The sequence below is a fragment of the Panthera leo genome, chromosome A2 (assembly GCF_018350215.1).
Source record: "Panthera leo isolate Ple1 chromosome A2, P.leo_Ple1_pat1.1, whole genome shotgun sequence".
NCBI classification, from domain to species: domain Eukaryota; kingdom Metazoa; phylum Chordata; class Mammalia; order Carnivora; family Felidae; genus Panthera; species Panthera leo.
The window spans coordinates 124,112,115-124,132,545 of record NC_056680.1 but is presented as its reverse complement, the minus strand read 5'-3'; the positions used below and the strand labels follow the sequence as shown (position 1 = coordinate 124,132,545).

General features: G+C 42.8%; 1 protein-coding gene across 2 annotated transcripts in view; it reads right to left on the bottom strand.

The window, feature by feature from the left end:
• NPSR1 (neuropeptide S receptor 1) overlaps positions 1–20,431 on the bottom strand; it is a 160,213-nt gene that overhangs the window by 56,342 nt on the left and 83,440 nt on the right. The window lies entirely within an intron of this gene.

Here is a 20,431-nt window from a genome sequence, read left to right as displayed (position 1 = left end):
CCACAATAGAAATGTATTGTGAATTGCTAGGGAGATTTTTTTTTTCCTTCTGATTTATCAGGTTGCCATTAAGGAAAAGTAAGGCAAGGCAGGAGTTCATTGACTTTTATTATTAGGTCTTGTTACCACTCAGATGTAACCACCTTGGAAGGATTTTGGTAATGACTAAAATGATTTTGGTAACCATACAGTTGACCTTTTGAGTCACAGAAGAGGAGCTTTAAGGGGGTTTAGATCTGTACCAAAATAAGGACTGTGTGAGGATCGATAAGGGAAAAATTGAGAAAAGGAAAATATTTATCTTTAAGAAGCCCCTCAAAATCCCTCTTCTTGTACCCACTGTTTTATAATGTCGACCTCTTGTTACCTCCCTACCAGCAATGACAGCACTCCACTTTCACTCCAGGTTTCTTTTCTTTCTTCTCCTTTCCCCTTTCAACATCTATGCCTGGAAAAAATCAAGTGCATGATCTATCAGTTTCATTAACTTAATTGGCTAAACAACAGAGGAACTGAGGCCAAGATTTGAGACCAAAGTCAGAGACTTTAGGCTCCTGTGGTTATCTTTACTCATTTCTGTACTTAGATTGAAAGTTGTGTAGATATCTATATCAGAAATGGTAAAATATATGTCTAGAAGCTCCCTCTCACCCTTCCATGACATATCACTAATTGATCATGTGATCCAGAATCATTCTCGAAACAGTGCTATAGGGATTCTCTGCTAATTGATGGATAGGGCTGGTACTTAAAACAGGATAAGTAAGAATTCATTGACTTAGAGTCACTTCCTTGGAACATGGGATATAACACTCTGTCAAAGACCCAAGAGGCAAGGCAAATTCATTGCCAGGGTAGCTCTTAGAAGTCTGGAGAAAGTGTTGGTCTTTCCTAGGCAAAAGAGAAATGCCTGAGTTGCCCCGGCAGACAGTAGAAAAAATAAAAATAAAAAGGCCAAGTAAAGTGTGCATGCTATAATGGATATATTATGTAAAGCCAGAAGACCCACCAGAGAATTATATTCCATGGAAGGACTCAGAAGACACATCACTCATCAAGAATGTACTGGTGAGAGGAGCACCTGCATTACAAAGAAGCTTCCAACTATGCTAGAGTGGATGTAGGAAAGGTGGTCATAGAGCCTGGTCTTATTATACATGGTAAGGCTGCACTGTAATAATTCTCCTAGTCCTTCCCCAAAGGGACCTATGGTCACTTATTTGTGTGACTGTACACTGGGGAAAGAAGAATATACAGACATTTTGAGTACTGAGGCACAGGCTCTATGTTGACATGATACCTAGAGACCTGAAGTGTCATTTTGGCCCGACTAGAAGAGTGGAATCTTTGGGGCCAGGTAACAAATAGAATCCTAGTTGAAATGGAATGGTTCACTAGATCTGCAGACCCTCCATTATTCATTTCCCCATTCCCTGAATGTTTAATTTATACTAATATACTTAGCATTTGGAATAACTCCATATCTGCTTCCTCATAATAGTGGCAGACAGCAAGACTACTCATTGGACAACATGATGAATTACCCCTTATCATGGCCAATCTAGCTACTGCTGTATTTGAGTGTCTTTGAATTACCAACAGTGGAGATCAACACTGAGCCCCAGTATGACACTATTTCTTAAGAAGACCAACCAGCTACTTTGTGACAAGCTGACTACATTGGACCCTTCAATATTGCAAGTGTCAGCTGTCCATCTTCCCAGCGTATACTTATTCTGGGTATGAACATGCTTTCCCTGACCTCTGAGTTGTAGTCAACACCATTCACCAATCTCTAGAGGATTTCTGATTGCCCAACTGGAATGGAATCCCGCATAACACAGTATCTGATCAGGAAACCCACTTCATTGTAAAGGGGATATAGGCTTGCACCATGGATCATAGAATCTATTTGTGTCACACAGTGCACCACCCAGCACAGCTGTCTTTCTGGAGCACTGGGATGCACTAGTAAAGGCACAAAGTGCCAGCTTAGTGGCAATACTCTGAAAGCATGGAATCCCATCCTCCAAAATGCTGCGTATGCATTAAATCAGAGCTCTCTTTATGGTGCTGTGTCACTAACAGGAGATATACATATGAGAACCAAGGGGTAGAGGTGGGAATGGTCACACTGCATATTACTCCCAGTGAACCCCTGGGGGAGCACTGTGTATACGTCTCTGCTCTGCAGGCTGGAGGTCCTAGTCCCAAAAGGAAGTTGCAAACCTGCCGGGGGTCATAGCAAGGGTCCACTAGAACTGAAAGTGATGGCTGACACGAAGACACTTCGGACTCGTTTGTCCAGGGACTAGCAGTCAAGAAGAGAAGTCACAGCTGTGGTCAGAGTAATTGGCTGTGATCAGCTGATGAGGCAGAGCTGGGTTTATACAGTGAAGGAAGAGAAGAGGATGGGTAGAACACAGGTAATTTACTCATTATTTTATGATTGACTGGAGATAATGAGTGAATGGGGCTAGATGTGCTAAGCATATTGCAGCAGGCTCTCAGTGTAGGGTTGTGCAGATTTTTGAGGCTGTAGACTGCTCTGCTCTGTCCTGCTGTGGTGGGAGGGTGCGTGGGGGCTGAAATCGAGGCTTTAGTATGGTCATGAAGACACACACCCTGGCTTCAGGCTGCACAAAGATAAAGCAAGTGTCAACTCTGTCCTGCATGACATACGAACTATACCCTCTACGAAACTGTTCAGATCAACATTCTAATCCTGCCTTTGTTGAGAAACACTGCCAGGTTTTATGGGAGAGAATCTGTGGTTTCTGTGCATTTCTGCTCAGACAGAAGAGTGGGCAGAACCTTACTTAGAAGTGAAGGGTATCCATTTGGTTGAGTTCAGGCTCTCGGAAAGCTGAACAGCTAAACCACAAAAGAAACTCCTATTTTGGAGTAGGCCGCTCATGATTTCATTTCCAATGGTTTATTTTTATTACTGTGTTTCTGTTAAAGAGGAGTAACAAAAACTGAAAATGGCACTGTCACTTGGTTAATTACTTCTGTGCATGCTGGAGAATGAGAACAGAAGGGAGGCTAGCATCCAGAGCAGGGGATGGCATATAGTAGGTGCTCAGAACGTATTTGTCAAATAAATTGTCTCTATGGTTTGGAAAAGGCATTTATGGCTTTTTAAAAATTAAACTTGGGTTCCTGGGTGGTTCAGTCAGGTAAGCATCTGACTCCTGATTTCAGCTCAGGTCATCATCTCACAGTGGAGGGAGCCCCACATGGGGCTCTGCACTGACAGCATGGAGCCTGCTAGGGATTCTCTCTCTCCAGCTCTCTCTACCCCTTCCCCACTCACACTCTTTCTCTCTCTCTCTCTCAAAATAAACATTTTTTAAAAATAAATAAAATCAATTTTTATTTTGAAATAATTAAAAGCTCACAAGATGTTGCAAAAATAGCACAGAGGGTCGTCACGTACCCATCACCCAGCTTCCCCCCATGGTGACATCTCATGTAACTAGAGTTGGCTTCATTGTTCAAAGGAGAATTATTACTCTCAATCCAGGTTTCTGTACAACACGGAGCATGATCCTAAGGAATGTTACTAAGCAGTCACTATATCTTTGTCAATATTTTAAGTATTTAAAATATCTCAAGATTTTTTAATCTAACAAAAAACTATAAATTCCTCATTTGAGAGATAGGCAAACTTCGTGTGATTAAAATGTTTTCTAAGATTGTGTAACAAGTTACAGCTGAAGTCAGACTTGTAACCCAGACTGGATGTTAGTGTCTAGTCTTCACCACACTGTTTTTTTTCCTCCTCTTCCCTCCCCTCCTCTCCCCTCCCCTTCCCTTCCCAATTCTTGTTCTATCTGTTTTCCTTTAATCCCTAGACCAATATACAGGCACAATTCTTCCTCCCATGCCCTCATTCCCTGTCCTGGTTGCCCTGATTTTTCTCTCAGCCTCCTCTATTTGTAGGGTCACTCCACCCATAGGATTTGCTTCTATACCTTTAGAGAACTGTGATGGTAAATCTTCCTTTTCAGGATCTGTATTGTAAACAAGATAAAGGCTGAGCTCCCAACTTAGTGTAAAGACTTGCTAAGACTTACGTCTTGCTAAGTAACCACCTGGCATTTTTATATTGAACACCATAGTGATCACACATTCATGTTTTCAGACATGCATTCCGTCTTCTTGAAATTGCCTTGTTCCATTTGTCAGTCTGTTGAATTATTATTTACCTTTCAATATCTAGCTGACATGTCCTCTTTTTTCCAGGAGCTTCCTTTGACCATTCACAAGGTAGGGTCTATCATGTAAGGTATTGGGCCCTCCCAGTCTTATGCCTGTCTGTCTTTTCCTTTTTGTTTCTCTGTAGGTGACAATTAGAGCATGAACAAGCACATGGGAACTACAACAAATTGTCAAAGATTAGAGAAATCAGAGAAGTTCTGAGAAGGTCAGATTTGAGCAGCGTCTTGAGAGTCGTGGGTTATGACCTGATTAATAGAAATCTCATGAAGGGCTTCCTGGCAGGAATGGACTGGATGTATGAGTGGATTGGGCCAATTGAAGTTCCTTGGATATTCTCTTTTGTTTTACATATTCTTTTTTTTTTTTTTTAGTTTATTTATTTATTTTTGAGAGAGAGAGAGAGAGAGAGAGAGAGAGAGCATAGAAGGGGCAGACAAAGAGGGAGAGAGAGAATCCCAAGCAGGTTCTGCACCCTCAGTGCAGAGCCAGACGTGGGGCTGGAACTCACAAACCGTGAGATCGTGACTTGAGCTGAAGTTGGATGCTCAACCGACTGAGCCACCCAGGCACCCCTATGTATTCTTTAAATAAAGAATAATGGGCAAGATCCCTAAACTTATGTTTTTCTGAACTGAAGTGATACATTAACAATTATATTGTACCCCCAGTAACATTTCTTTTTTGTCCTGGAGCTCAGTCTTTAATGAGCCCATATCTAGGAGTAGACTATCAGTGAAGCCTGGGCCACAGCATTTGCTGCTATTAAGCAAATGCTGCTGGATCTGATCGGTAAAAAGCTATTTAGTTACCTAAGTAATTGAATACATTGCAAATAAACCTTTCTTACGTGGTAATTAACAGGACCTTGGGAACAAAGGGTGCACTTTAAAAGTCTTAATCACTTCCCCACTATTACTCCTGTTTCTTGAAATTTCTTCAGTGAGAGATCCTAGGAAGCTGAAATACTCAGAAAAGCCAAAACAGGCTCCCTGCAGGCATTACTGCCCCTTTGATGGCTTCTTGCAAGTATGAGTGTGGGTTCCCAGTTGGAGCACAGATATGGGTGGAGTGGGGAGAAATCAAGAAAGAGGGGACACCTGAACTGAACCCTGAAGGGTCAATATGAAGGGGTCGCATGGAAAGGGGGTGAAGGACACCCTAGGATTCTAGACAGGGATGACACCATGAGCAAAGTTGTGGCGAGAAAAAGTGAGGTAAGAGATTCCGTGGCTTGTGTATATGAAACAACATCAGTTTGTAGTTGCTGAAGTCTGAAGTAGGAGCTTCCAAGCGGCACGAAATGGGGCTGCAGAGACAAGAGTTGGGCCATTTAGGGTCTCCAGTGCCAGTTAAAGGAACTCTTGCGCTTTTTCCCCTGTGTACTGTGGGAGCAATTGAATGTTGATGTGTTCAAACACCAGTTTCAAATAGATTTCTTTAGTTACTGTTGGGGGATCAATTTGGGAGGTCCAGTGCTAGATTTTACACTACACTTGTTAGGGAAATGTGCAAAAGTTCAGGAAAGAGATAAGTAGTACCTGGGGTATGTCAAATAGGAATTGAGATATAGAGAAGGATGCAGATTTGAGGTATACTTTATAAGGTAAAATTAGAAGGACTTGGGGACTGAGTGTTAGATGTTTTAAATGGGAGGCAGAGAGAGAAGTCTACACTGTGTTATGGGTCCTGGCTTGGGTGTTCGTGGGAGATGGTGGTGCCTCTTGAGAATACGGGAGGATAATAAGTTCATTATATTTGGGTCGTTCCCAGTTTTTGGCAATTCCACATAAAGCTGTTACGAACATCTACCTATAAGATTTTGTGTGAAAGTAAGTTTTCTTTTCCCTGGGGTAAATACCCAGGAGTGAGATTGTTGGGCTATAAGGCCCTAGCTTCAATTTGCATTTTCCTACTGGTTACCGATGTTGTTGTTATGGTCACTTGCAACCCCTATGCCTCAAATTCCTCTTTGAGTGTTCATTGATGGTGGGAGCTGGGGCGTGGAGTGTTCTAATAATCCATTCTCTCCCCTCATCTGCATCTGTGTTCCTGTAACACTGCTGCCTCTTGTTGCTCAGTGCTTGCTAAGCTGCTGGCTGGAGGGTTCTACTTTGCCTGAGCTCAGCCTCTAATATCCACCTGTGCATCTGGGCCATGGGGTTGGGAACTTCTCAGCACTCCAGTTGCTTCTCCACCATGACTGTCGAACTTCTGCTTTATATCTATGTGGTGAGTCTTGTGTGGGAGAGTTTTATGCCCTTCCCCTAGCAGTAGGTGACTTCTCATGGAATTGGTGTGGTACCTGGGGCCAGCCATTGTATGCCCCCGTCCCCAAGAGTTGAGGGTTTTTTATTGTTTGTTTCTGTGTATTCCCCTGTGCTCTGGGGCAACAGTGTTTGGTCACACAGTGGCCTAAGATTTTTGTTGAGAGGTAACTGGGCAGGAGGGCATGATTTCATACCTTTCCTGAAGGCATAAACCAAACCCTCATGTATACCTTCACACTGTCTCTGTAACAACTCCTCAGTTCTGCCACTGTAGAGTGGAAGCAGCCATAGACTGTCCTCTAACTGAACAAACATAGCTGTGTCCCAATAATAACTTTGTTTATAAAAATAGGCTGCAGGCTGGATTTGGTGGGAGGGCTACAGTTTGCCTCCCCCCCCCCCCCCCACCTCCTGCTCTACAGTATAAACTACAAATCGTCCTACTGTGACTTTTGGAGCCTTCCTGCCTACCTCTTAGGTCTGATCTTTTCTGGTCCTATTACAAATTCATACCATAAGGGAAACTCTTTCAACCAGCAGTTATACTGACAGCTGGTTAATTGATCAAAACGTTGGTTAAAAAAAGGAAGCACACACACAACACCATCTTAAAACATTTTTATATAAAACATTAATGTGCATGTATTTATCCATTTCTTTAATGTAGGGCCAAGAGTTTTATTTGATTTTATGCATCATCTTTCTTTTGTGTGCAGAAAATACATCCATAATGCATCTTTTATGATTTCCAGTTTTGTTTTCTTTAAATTGGAAAACTTGAGATACCAGCGAAGCAATTTGAGGCAGAATCTCATTGTAGAGATTTTTATAATCCTTTTTCATTCTTTTATAGTTACATTCCCTGTGCTTAATTCTATTGCTTCTTTTAGTGACTCAGGAAAAAAAAAAAAAGTCTTTGCAATGTATCCAACTTAATTTTCCCAGAAACAACCCTTTCATGTTGTTTATGTCCATTATATAGTTTCAATAATGAGAACAACTGGCATAAACTGGTTTGGGAACAGACCCCTGTGACTCCTATAACCTAAGTAGTGGGAGCAGAAATGGACAGCTTCTTAGGGACTATCCTGCTAGTCGTGGGTGCTAGTTAGTCAGGGTGTGTGAAGGATGGAGACTGTTGGTTAGTCCAGTAAAGCATAAAGAAGATGCAGCCAACAGACCTTCTATGGGAGACCCTTACTGTTCCTTGACCATTCCTGGCCATTCACTCTGCCAGCCCCTTTCTTCATGTTGCTCTCTTCGCTTGGGAGTTTCTTTATGCACCTCTGCTTAAGGATATCCTAACTCCTCTGGGTTTAGTTCAAGGTTACCACCTTTATGAAGCCTTTTCTACATACTGGGATTGGTTGATTACCTCCCCTGGGCCTCTCCCTAGCTTACCATCAAAGTACCATAACACATGAACACATTTATTTTTTGTATTTTTCTCTAATTTTGTTATGAGATATAAAGATTTTTTTTAATGTGCCATCATGTCTCCAGACCCTAACATCTTCTTATTACATGGTAAGAGCGTGGTAACTTTCTGGTAAATGAATGGCGACATTATCACTGTTGTTGCTTGATTGGCCGCCTCAGCAGATGTGGTTTCACAGAGCAGACTGAGTCCCATTAACTGTGTCCTTCAAAGTAATGTAATGATTACTTAAGGTAATCATTACTTAAGGTAATGATTTTGGAGTCAAGATGCTGGAAGGAGGAATGTGGTTGGAAATTTTGATCCCCAAGAAGAATTCTAAAAGAGCTCTCTAGATTCTGAGATCTCTGCTAGATGGTAAGCTCCTGATTAGTAGTGGCTGTGCCTCACTCATATTTATAGCCTCATCTTTTTTCAGGGTGTCTTGTGAGATACTCAGTACTTGCAAGATAAAGGAGGAAATGGCCAACTGAACAGATTTGCAAAGCTCTTGAAAATGCAAGGCCGCTAGTGAGGGATTCACCTACATAGAGAATGAGTTGAAGCACCATTTCTTAGGTTCTCCTTGCTCTCAGCTGATGTTCATATTTTCCCTTACAAAGCAGGACTACAGGAATAATGAACACGTAGCAAGCCGAGTAACTTTTTTTGGCAAATGAGTAGCACATGAGCATTTGTCGCGCTGGATAACAGGACTACTGAATACAAACAATTTTAACAATGACTTTGACATTTCTGACAACGTAAGGTTATTTTAGCTTCAGCTATGGTGTTATGGACGAGAGGTGCTTTGGTTTTCCTGGAGGACACTGTAGATGGCAATGTCAACAGTGAATCTCCAGGGTATACAACGCTTCCAGCTCAACTCAATGTCTCTGGTGTGGTTGTTTGTTTTGTTTTTAAAGCAAGGGAGGTGGTAATTGCTTGTGGTTGCACATGAAAGCGTTTTTGATATTGCTAAGAGTCCTTCTCTTTCTCTTTCTCTCTCTCTTTTTTTTAACAACCAAATGCTTAAGGACTCTCTAAATGGAATGAGATTTGAAGACTTTATGTAAAAACTTGTTTATTGATGGAATTTGCATTACCCAACCTGTCAGGTACTTAACTGCCAATTAAAATTATTTCTCAAAAAGGTAAGTTCTTGTGTTTCTAAGTTTTAGACTCATTTTGCAATACTAATATGATCCTGGCACTGTGCCCTTCACCAAGATTAAGTACAGGCTGAGCTTAATGGCCCAAACTGTCAACTCCCCAGCTCTTTATTAATCCTGGGAAAGTGGCCCGCACCTCAGTCATTACTGCTCAATTAGGTAAATAACCATCACATCCATTCTCATCAGACCACTCTCTTCACAGAAAGCTGTTCCTGAGATTTTCAGTTAGTCTTAATAAGTCATGAATGTCGCTAGTGCCTCCCTTTTTCCATTGGTCCACTGAACAAATAAAAATCATGTGCCTGATTAAAGGAACACAAGTCATCCTAAAACCTATTGTCTGCTTCCATTGTGTGCAAAGGCAAGAATCTCAACACTTGAGGCCAACTGGCCAGTGTGGGTCATTGGTATTGCTGGGTGGTGAAGAACTCTTATATTCATATGTGTAAACATCAGGTTCAGCAAGAGCATACATTTCCTTGAAGTGAGGACAAATAAGGCACTGAGTCACTGCCATTTCTCCTCCTCACTCCACTTTAGGGAGAAACTTCTGGAGGCATGACAGTACATCATCACCATTGCACAACGTGAGGATCAAACTGACTCTGGGTGTAAATACAAGACATGGACAACTTGTTTCCTCCTTTCCTGAGAGTTTGCTTTCCTAGTAAGAATGGTCTTCCATCCATCCCATCAATGGTCTTGCATTTTTAAAAATCCAAGAGAAGGGGAGGAGTTCCATTTGCAGTTATCCAAGAGAAGAATTCTTTTAATGGGTTTTTTTTCTTTGCAGTTCTTGCCCAAAGGCAGCTGAGTTGCAGCAGGTTGGCGCGAAAGTCGTAAATTGTAATAAGAAATATTTGGTTCTCATTTCATCCTGCTGCAAAAAAGGGGCAGACTTACACATAAGGAGGTGAGGCAGACATGGAGACAGGCTGCTCACATCCCTCTTGAAGAAAAACCTCACTGTCCAACTGTGGAGAGTGTGGTTTTCTGGCATCCTCCAGCTGTTAGATTCCTCGGGGTCTGTCCCAGCTTCCTAGTTGAGATCACTCTATTAGTAGTACAATCTCTGCCAAGGACTGGGCAAGGTGTGAGTAGAAGGGTCTAGTCATTTCCATCCAGCATGGGAGTCCTACAGTGAGCTGGTAGAAACTGTAAGGTTGTCATCATATTCCAATGGGTCCTCTTATAATCTTTCTTCTTCCCTTTATAGATGTTATATCCCCTCTAATTTTTGCATGCTTAATTCTGTTTCAGCATCTGTCTCCCAAAGAACTCAACATGCAACAGGAGATAGGGCAGGAAGAGATGCATGACCATTCATTGTCTAGAGAGAGTCTTTAAAGGCTGCCTCTGCATAACCTAAGATCTTAGCTCCTAGCCCAGTCCCGAGCTCCTACCCAATTTTCTGGAAGATAGTTTTCTGAAAAAAATTGATAAATAGGAGGCTCAGCCTTTGTTTAAACTTGATCTATAGTAAAGACCGTCTATGTTATTTTCTATAATGCATGCTTGTTAATTTATCTAGTTAATTTACTACATTTGGCATCCACTATGAAGACAGTGTTAATTAAATTAACTGATTGGCTCACAAGGTGAATACAACCAAGCCAATACTTGAGAGAATAGAACACCAAGAAATACTAGTTGTGATGAAGGTTCGGAGATAGGGCCATTGTTTTGCTGAACAGCAAAGATGCTGTTTATGGGGCAATTCTTTGTTGGGCTAGACCGTACTGTGCACTGCAGAAAATGTGGCATCCCTGGATTGTGTGATAGTTCCAAATGCCCAAGCATTTCTAAATGCACCAGGACTGCCTCCAGTTGAGAATCACTTACAGGGCAAGCTGAGGTGTTCAAGGTCAGAGTTATCGAAAAGAGTCTGAGCTGTGGCATAATATATTGGGGCAAAAATGAGTTGTCTGTGTTGAGTGGGGAATGGAGCCAAAGCTCAGAGGGGACAGAAGATAGGAGCAAGCATGCAGAGGAAGGGAGCAGAACCAAATCACAGGGCCAGAAGAAAGCTGGAGGATTTGGGCCACAGTTGGTCACTAGAATAGCACAGTGAGATGAGAGCAATGCCTAGCCTAGTGGGTGATTGATTAAGGCAGAAACAGGGATCAGCCTGGGAATAAGAGAGCTGCCTGGGCTTCAGAGCTAGTACTCATACACTGGACACCCTACTGCCTTGGACTGTTAGTTCCAGTGCATTTTATAAGGCCTTGGCCTCATCTTTCTAAGTGACATTCCCTTTTCCCCAAAAATAGCTGAGTCTGGGCAGAGGGTGGAGACAAATTTTTGGCTGACCGCCTTTGGCGTTGCGTGAGGGATTTAACATATGTTAGTTTAAGGGCACCTGGGTGGCTCAGTCGGTTAAGCGTCTGACTCTGGCTCAGGTAGTGATCTCATGGTTCGTGGGTTCGAGCCCACATAGGGCTCTGTGCTGGCAGCTCGGAGCCTGGAGCCTGCTTCAGATTCTGTGTCTCCCACTCTCTCTGCCCCTCCCCACTTGCATTCTGTCTCTCCCTCTCGAAAATAAACATTAAAAAATTTAACATGCATTAGTTTATTTAATGCAGTGTTTGTATAAGTGTATCTGAGCCAAACTCTCTACCCTACACATAAATAGAATCAGTGACAATTGAGAGTCTGCATTCAAGTTTGGGTTCAGTGAAATTTGGAGTGTAAATTGGACTTTTATAGATTTCTAATTGAATAGAATAATTCTAATTAGATGAAATGATTGCGTCTAAGGTGCAGGACGACTATAGACACTCAGAAAAATCACAGAATCTTAGAGAAGCTGGGACACTATCACTGAACCAACATACGGACTTCTGCATGTGATAAGGATTAACCTCCATCAACAGTGGAGACCAGGTCAGGCATAATTTACACATAATCTCTTTCCGTCACTGTAATTGTCCAAAGGAAGGCAATAATATAATTTCTGTATCTTGTGGTCATTATGCAGATTAAATTGAGTAAAGCACACAAAGCATGTATCTCGGTGCCGGTCACAAAGGAGGCTTTGAATGCATGGTCCCTGCTCTGCTCACTTCCCCAAGAGAGAAATGAAGTGATAAGAATTTAAGTAACGTGTTGAAAGCCACACAAATGATAAGCACATGAGCCAGGACTCACACCCAGGTACTTAGACCCTGCCACTTGATTTTGTAGAGCTTTCAAACTAAGAATGGTTTTTCAAATGTTTTAATAATTGAACAACATTACAAGAGTGAAAACATTTTGTGGCACATGAAAATGATATGAAATTCAAATCACAGTATCCACAAGGTTATTGGAACACAGCCATGCCCATTTGCTCACATATTGTCCATGGCTGCTTTCCTGCTACACCAACAGAACTCGGTGACTGAGACAGAGATCATATGGCCCCCCAAAGCCTAAAATGTTTAGATAAAGCTGGCCGACCCTTACTGCAGACCTTAGACCCCTGATCTTTCCTTTATGCCCAAGTGCTGGTGGATCCAGATTGCTTGTGACTTTGCCAAATTTTTCTGGCATTCTTGGGGAATTTTCAAACTGCCAGACAGGTTGCACTGAAGGGCTCCCTGCTGGCTTACATAGGAGAGTTTTGAAGGTACCAGATGGGAGCAGATTCCTTCCTTTCATCTTAACAAAAATCCAATCTCACTCTCTTTCATCTTCAAAGGATTTGATTAATGAGGACACAAAGGCGGGAGAGAGAACAACTCCTACTCTTGCACTGGGCCAGGCTGCCAGCTGGAGCTGCTGCCGTTGAGCCCCACCTCCCCACTGTCTGACAGGTCCCCGAACCCCCAGCCCTGCCCAGCGGACGTGGAGGCTGACTGCACAAGCTCCGGGGGCAGGGACCTGCTTTGTGTTGGCTTCTCCACTCACGGGCACTATGGTTTGGGGCAAGTCATGCAACCTCCGTCAGGGTCAGTTTCCACAGGTCTACAATGGGAGTAATGAAAACATCCATAGCGCAGGCAATTTGTAGGATTAAATGAGAAAATACACGTAAATAGTTCTTTGTTTTGCGAAGAGTTGGCTGAGTAAACATTCAGTAAATAGGAACCATTATTAGTACTTTTTTTTTCTGCCTACTTGTCAGCAGGGAAGAAGCTAATTTTCTGATCCCAGCTAAAATGGCCTGGGAGGTATTTTTAAAACATTTTTTAGAGTAACACCAGCACACAATACACAATTCAAGCAGTACAAATAATAAAAATAGATGTCTCACAGTGTTCAAGGCAGCACTATTCATAATAGCTTTAAACTGGAAATTACCCAAATGGCCATCATGAGTAGAATGGAGAAATAAATCGTGCTATATTCATACAGTGGAGCCATTCAATAAAGAGTGTGAAGGGTCTACAATATGTGCAACAATGTTGACGAATCTCTTGAACAGAATGCTGTGCCAAAGGAGCCACACATAAAACGCATGCCTACTGTAAGGCTTCATCTGGAATATATAATAAGGGGAAGCTCTCCTCTGCTTCTGGGATTACCCTTGGTGGAGGTGAGGGGTGGGGGCTAGAAGATGGTGGAAGGAGATCGGGGGAAACCAGTGGTGCTCTGTTTCTTGATTTGGGTTCTGATTACATAGGTATACTCAGTTTGTGAACATTCATTAAACTGATATTGGTAATGTGTGCACAGGATTAGACTTCATATTTCAATATGAAGAATAAAAACTAAAAATAAGAAAGCCACCTTCCACCTACTCTTGACTTCCACTCACTCAACTTCATCCTTAGAAGCAGCAAGTGTTACCATCAAACAGAATCGCCAGAGCTGGTCACTGAATGTACAAGAACGTGTCTGCATGGGTAGATTGTGGGTCTTTCATTCTTTCTTTGGATTTCCTGAGAGGAAGTTTTTGTGTTATTTTATAACATCTTTATTTTTAGAGCAGTTTTAGGGTCACAGCAAAATTGAGCAGGAGTACAATGAATTGCCATATACCCCCTGCCCTCACATATGCACAGCCTCTTCCATTATGAACGTCTCCCACTGGAGTGGTACATTTGTTACCATTAATGAAAATACTGACGCATCATAATCACCTAAAGTCTATGGTTTACATTAGGATTTTCTCTTGATGATGTATGTCCCAGGATCTTGGACCAATATATAATAAAATGGAACCAGCATTATAGATAGTATCACACAGAGTATATTCACTGCCCTAAAAATCCTGTCTGAAAGCAAGTTTTGATGTGCCTAGCCCTATGTCCAGTTGACCAGCTGTTACAAAAAACAGACCTCAGGAGAAGGAACGAGAGCAGAGGGGTTGGGAAGGCGCTCGGATGTTGGGTAACCCTCCTGGCCCTGGCAAGATTTCTGCAAATGTTGGTTGAACTGTCAAAGTGAATTTAAGGGCTTCAACGTGGCTGGGCCTTCTTCTTCGTGTTGGGTTGTTGTCACCTCATGCCTTCTTTGTGTCTCAAACTCCAGTTATCATTTTGGGCAGCCCTGTTCGCACGCCTATTCCTGATGAGCACTAGGCCCGATCTGTGATGCTGAATAACATCCGTCTTCTCTCATTCTGAAGCTGTAACAGTGTCTGACAACAGGAAGGGATATTTGAAATCAGGCCACCATGAAATCCCTGGGAAGACATCCTCGTATTTCTGGACTTTTTATTCTGTCTTACCTTCCCCACTGGTGACTTTGTCTTGCACTTTTGGCAGCATCAACAACCCCAGATGTTGTCACCCTTTAAGACCCACTGCGAAGGTTACCTCTGCATGGAGTTCCCCCCATGTGCCCCTGGAGGGCAGACTCTGACTTGTACCATTTCATCTAGTATTCCTTTAAGTGATCATCAGTCTATAATTATCGATTGCTGCCCACTAGGCTTCACATACCATATCATGTGCTAGACATCCCCCGAGGAAGAGAACCCCATCCCTGTCCTCAACTTGCTCACATTCTGGTGTCAAAGGGAGTCATGTAAAATAATTTAACACGTTTTTGCATGGTATCTGTACAAAGGATGGGGTGACCGATCAGCTCTGCTAGGGTAGGAGCCCAGAGGACAAGGTAGGCTTCACCGAGGTGCCCCTTGAGCTTTGTATCTCAAAGACTGAGCAGTGCTTTGCTAGACGGATGACAGCAAGAGAGCAGCATGCGTGACGGCATGGAAGTATGAAGCACCCATCGCCATTCATCGTTTAGGGTGTCATTTTATTTACTAGTCTTTCCAACTGGACTGTGACAGACTCATGGATGAGACTCATAACAGCCTTCTCTACTCCCCTAGTCAAGTTCTAGACACTAAAATTAGATGGAAACAAAAGATTAAGGGCAAACCCAGGAAGAGTCTTCTTAAAAGATTTAACTAAGGGCCTGAATTTTACATGTTCAGCAAATCTCCATTTTTAGTGTGCGGACTTCTCATCAGACTTGGAATACAAAGGAAACCTTCTAAAGAGATGAAACTGAACTTTAATTGGAGCAGGTTTTATAATCAGGGTCAAACTGTGATTAGCATCTTGTCACCTCTGTACTTTCTGCTTTATTCTACATCCCATGCCTGGGTCCCCAGGGCTGGCTTCTCCAGGTCTCAGGAGGATATGAATTATTTTGAGTGTAACTGGGTCTGGCCTGTGACATAGTCCTTGTTTGCCACTTAATTGCTCTGTGACCTTGGGCAACTTACTTAGACACCTTGGGTCTTTGTTGCTACCTTATAAAACTGAGATAAGTAGGGGCACCTGGGTGGCTCAGTCGGTTGAGCGTCCGACTTCAGCTCAGGTCATGATCTCGCAGCTCGTGAGTTAGAGCCTCGCGTTCGGCTCTGTGCTGACAGCTCAGAGCCTGGAGCCTGTTTCAGATTCGTCTCCCTTTCTCTCTGTCCCAACACACTGGCATTCTGTCTCTGTCTCTCTCAAAAATAAATAAACATTAAAAAAAATTAAAAAAAAAAACCGAGATAAGTATACATACTTACTTTGTCAAGATTAAATATCATAAGTGTTTGGAACATAGCAATAATGTAAGCTTTTCCTTCTTTTCTTCTCCTTACTTTCCTTTCTATCCCCTTCCCTCTTTCCTTAGCAGGATTGAGAAGAAATTTGGGGAAGAGAGAGCCTAGGAGTCAGACAATGAAGAGACTCTGAGCAGCTGATGGAGACTTCGGGAGAGGTAAATGGATGGGTAGAGAGAAATTTTAAGACACTTTTCTGGGTTTCTTACAATTTATCCCCACGGATAAATGCCATTGCATCTGAGAGGTTTCCTTTCTTTTTTTTTTTTTTATTTTTTATTTTTTCAGTATATGAAATTTATTGTCAAATTGGTTTCCATACAACACCCAGTGCTCATCCCAAAAGGTGCCCTCCTCAATACCCATCACCCACCCCCCATCAACCCTCAGTTTGTTCTCAGTTTTTAAGAGTCTCTTATGCTTTGGCTCTCTCCCACTCTAACCTCTTTTTTTTTTTTTCCTTCCCCTCCCCCATGGGTTTCTGTTAAGTTTCTCAGGATCCACATAAGAGCGAAACCACATGGTATCTGTCTTTCTCTGTATGGTTTATTTCACTTAGCATCACACTCTCCAGTTCCATCCACGTTGCTGCAAAGGGCCATATTTCATTCTTTCTCATTGCCACGTAGTACTCCATTGTGTATATAAACCACAATTTCTTTATCCATTCATCAGTTGAAGGACATTTAGGCTCTTTCCATAATTTGGCTATTGTTGAAAGTGCTGCTATAAACATTGGGGTACAAGTGCCCCTATGCATCAGTACTCCTGTATCCCTTGGGTAAATTCCTAGCAGTGCTATTGCTGGGTCATAGGGTAGGTCTATTTTTAATTTTCTGAGGAACCTCCACACTGTTTTCCAGAGTGGCTGCACCAGTTTGCATTCCCACCAACAGTGCAAGAGGGTTCCCGTTTCTCCACATCCTGAGAGGTTTCCTTTAAGACTGAAGTTGGATGCTTCTTTGGAGCACGACATCAGGCTGAGACTGGCCACAAGGGGGCTCAGCTTTGTTGGGGTTGCATACTGTGCAGAGGAGGGATGGGATATTATTTATCTAGAAGTTTCAAGGTCACACTCTTGACCTTAGTGTGTGCCTGTCAGGCATTCCTTTAAGGGCTGTCACCTGGGAAAAACATTCAACTTGAGACTAATATGTGGCTGGCTAAGGGCCTTTTCTCAGTAATATCTTGGAGCTTTGAAGTAGCTTATCCCCATTATTAGAGGGGATTATGCAAAGATCCTCCATCCATTTGACAGGGATTCAGGCGCAGTGGATGCAATGACCCAAGCTGTGTCTCCCGGACCTGTGTCTATGATTCCATAATGACTCGCCAGGACCCCTCTCTATGTCACCCACCCCACCCCCAGGCACGAGAGTCCCAACACCCCAGTTACTCTTCCCCACTCTCGCCCCCATTTCAGCCCACCAGAAGTAAAGGGCTCTCCATTGCAAACAAATCTAACTGACAGCTAATTTTCCAGGGCTAATGGTTGAAGCCACTTACGCTCTCCACAGTACTTTCATTTTAATGGGGGCATCAAACCTTGGCCCAGGAGGGACTCTTTAATGGAGGGATTCCAGGCAGTGTGGAATGCGGACAGGAGCAGAATGGGCTGGCCCCTTGCCCAAGGTCACACAGCAAGGTGGAGGCAGAGCTGTAAATAAAGCCCAGCCACCTCAACTCCCAATCTCACACTGCTGCCCCAGCCTGAGGCTGCCTCTTTTGGTCACCAAGGGGACTTCCGGCCCTGTTCTTGAACTGTGTTAGTGACTGCGCCCAGGCCTGAGTGTGAAGAGTGTGATGTGAGACCCAAACAATCCTCCCCCACTGCCAGAACCCAGCATGAAGAATAGGAGCGTGGAGGAGGCTTGATCAATAGATATTATGCAAATGCCTAGAGCAATAACATTCCCTTCCATTACCAAGCTAACAGTCCCAATAAAGAGCGTGCCTGGATTCTGACAGTTTTATTTTTCCTGGTTTGTCTGACGGAAACCAGGGTCTGACTGATGCCCACATGAAAGCATAAAAGGTACATGACTGGCAGAGGCCCAATTCCTTTTTCTCTGAAATAGAGGCCCTTGCACCATGAGCTTGCAACAGCCCGGCTCTGTGCACATCAATTATGTTCTCTGGCTGAGAGCCTTGCTGAGTAGTAAACATGCCTAGAGCCACGATGAGCCTCATTTGTGATGCAGCCCCCATAGAAGGGAAGCAGCCGGGCAGCGGTGCCCACATGCCCTCCCTCCTTCCCCTCTCCACCTCCTCCTGCCTGTCACGGCAGCTAAGGCATCCTGGGATCTGAGTATTTGTTACACTTTTGTTTGTAGTGTACAAGAAAAATAACATTCTTCATCTTCTAAACCTGAAATTAATTGCTAGTGTGAACTCCTACTCTGCTGGATGTCGAAAACTTAATTGCAGTCAATTAAGTGTTTACTCTTCCCCTGTCTCTGTAGTCCTCTTTAAGTTCTAGAAAACTTATGCAGTATTAAGTTGTGTGTGTGTGTGTGTGTGTGTGTGTGTGTGTGTATGGGTGCCTGCCTGTGTGCATGGCGTCTGGTCCTAAGTGTCTTACCTTATACTCACTGGCGTGTACTAAGAAGTCCTCAATCCCATCTTGCTTTTGGTTGATCAGCAGATCAAAGTGATGCCTGCCTTGTTCCAGTTGCATGGCCCCTTTAGGCCACCGGCTCTCTCTTCCTTGGTTGCTCAGAATACATTCCTCTGTCCCTGCACCAGGATAAGGGCAGTCTCTGCAGACTGCATGTGGCTATTTCAGACTCTCTGCCTACACACCCACACAGATATTTCTTCTCACTTTCAGTGCTGGGTTGTGGGGAGGGGGATCCCCCCTCACTCACTCCCTGGCCTACCTCTGGAGAATGTGGGTCATAGATCCCCTTGCCCTTGAATTTCTCTGACTTGTAGTTCCCCTCCCATATCCCACTAATGTTTGTCCTGGAGTGGCTCAAGGCTCAAGGTCTCCTTCTCAGCAATGCCCTGATGTCTTGGCTCTTGTCTCCTGCACGTGTCTCCTTACCCTTTCCCATTTCTGGATCCAGGTAGTCTAGCTTTTCAGCTTTTCTTCCATATCACTTGAAATTCAAAAGCCAAGAAGTAGACTATTTTGTTTTCACATTCCTTTAATAAACCTTCGTTATGGCAGTAAAAGCCTCATGATATAGTTGTCCAAATGGAGGATTATGTAGCGATAGAAATGCTAAAGAGGAGAGGGGGAAGAACACATTGGTTGTGGAGCAAAAACATCATACGGTTACATTCGATTTTTTAAAAACTTGCTTGCAGTCATTCTCAAATAGAGTTCCAGAGAAAATGAAGCCTTAAGGAACATGATTGGAGTTTTCATCTTCTCAATGTTCCCAAGGTTGATACCTTCCCAAAGTTGCCCAGGGCATTTCCCCAGGGTAATTCTGGATGCACGGGAGAAAAATAATTCATTAAAGCAACGGACACTTTGGGAAAGCAATTCTCAAAATGTGATCTGAGGACTCCTCATGGTCCCCGAGACCCTCGGTCTATCAGGTCAAAACTATTTTCATGTAATACTAAGACTTTATTTGCCTTTTTTGACTCTCGTTCTCTCATGAGTGTCCTATGGCCTTTGGAAAATTCCTCTGTGCAAACATAAACATCTGCGTACACACAGAAAATAGGTGTACAGCGATTTCATTGGAAATTATCAAGTAACCAGTATTATATTACATAACCTTTAAAAAATGTTAAAGCAGGGGATTATAAATTTGATGAGATTAAAAGGCAACTATAACTGAGCAGATATATTAAAACAAGAACAAAATAGAACTTTTAGAAATGAAGAGAAATTATGTAATAATTAAAATTAAAATCTCAATAAACATGCTAAATAGAAGACTAGAACCAGATGAATAGAGAACTGTAAGCTTGAAGATAGGTCTGAAGAAATCACCCTGAAGGCAATAAAGAAAAGGAGGTGGATCAAAGAGAAGTTAAAACCCATAGTGAATAGAATGAGAAAGTCCAACACAAATCTCATTGGAGTTCCAGAAGATGAAAAAGAGAAAGGAAAAGAGGCACTATTCAAAGAGATAGTGGCTATGAATTTTCTGGAACTGAAGGACACCAATCCTCAGATATAAGAAAACTGAAAAAGTCTGGGTTTTAAATTTCCCACACAATTCTCAGACAGTATTTCAGATTTAGGATGAGGAAATCATGTGTGTTGTTTTGAATCACAAACCAAATGGAGTGTCTATTATGAACAGAAGGCCTAGGAGATCAGGGTTTCTTAATGCAACTCCTAGAGTTTCAAACACAAAAAAGTCATGAGGAGACTTTATCTGGTTCCAAGGCCAAG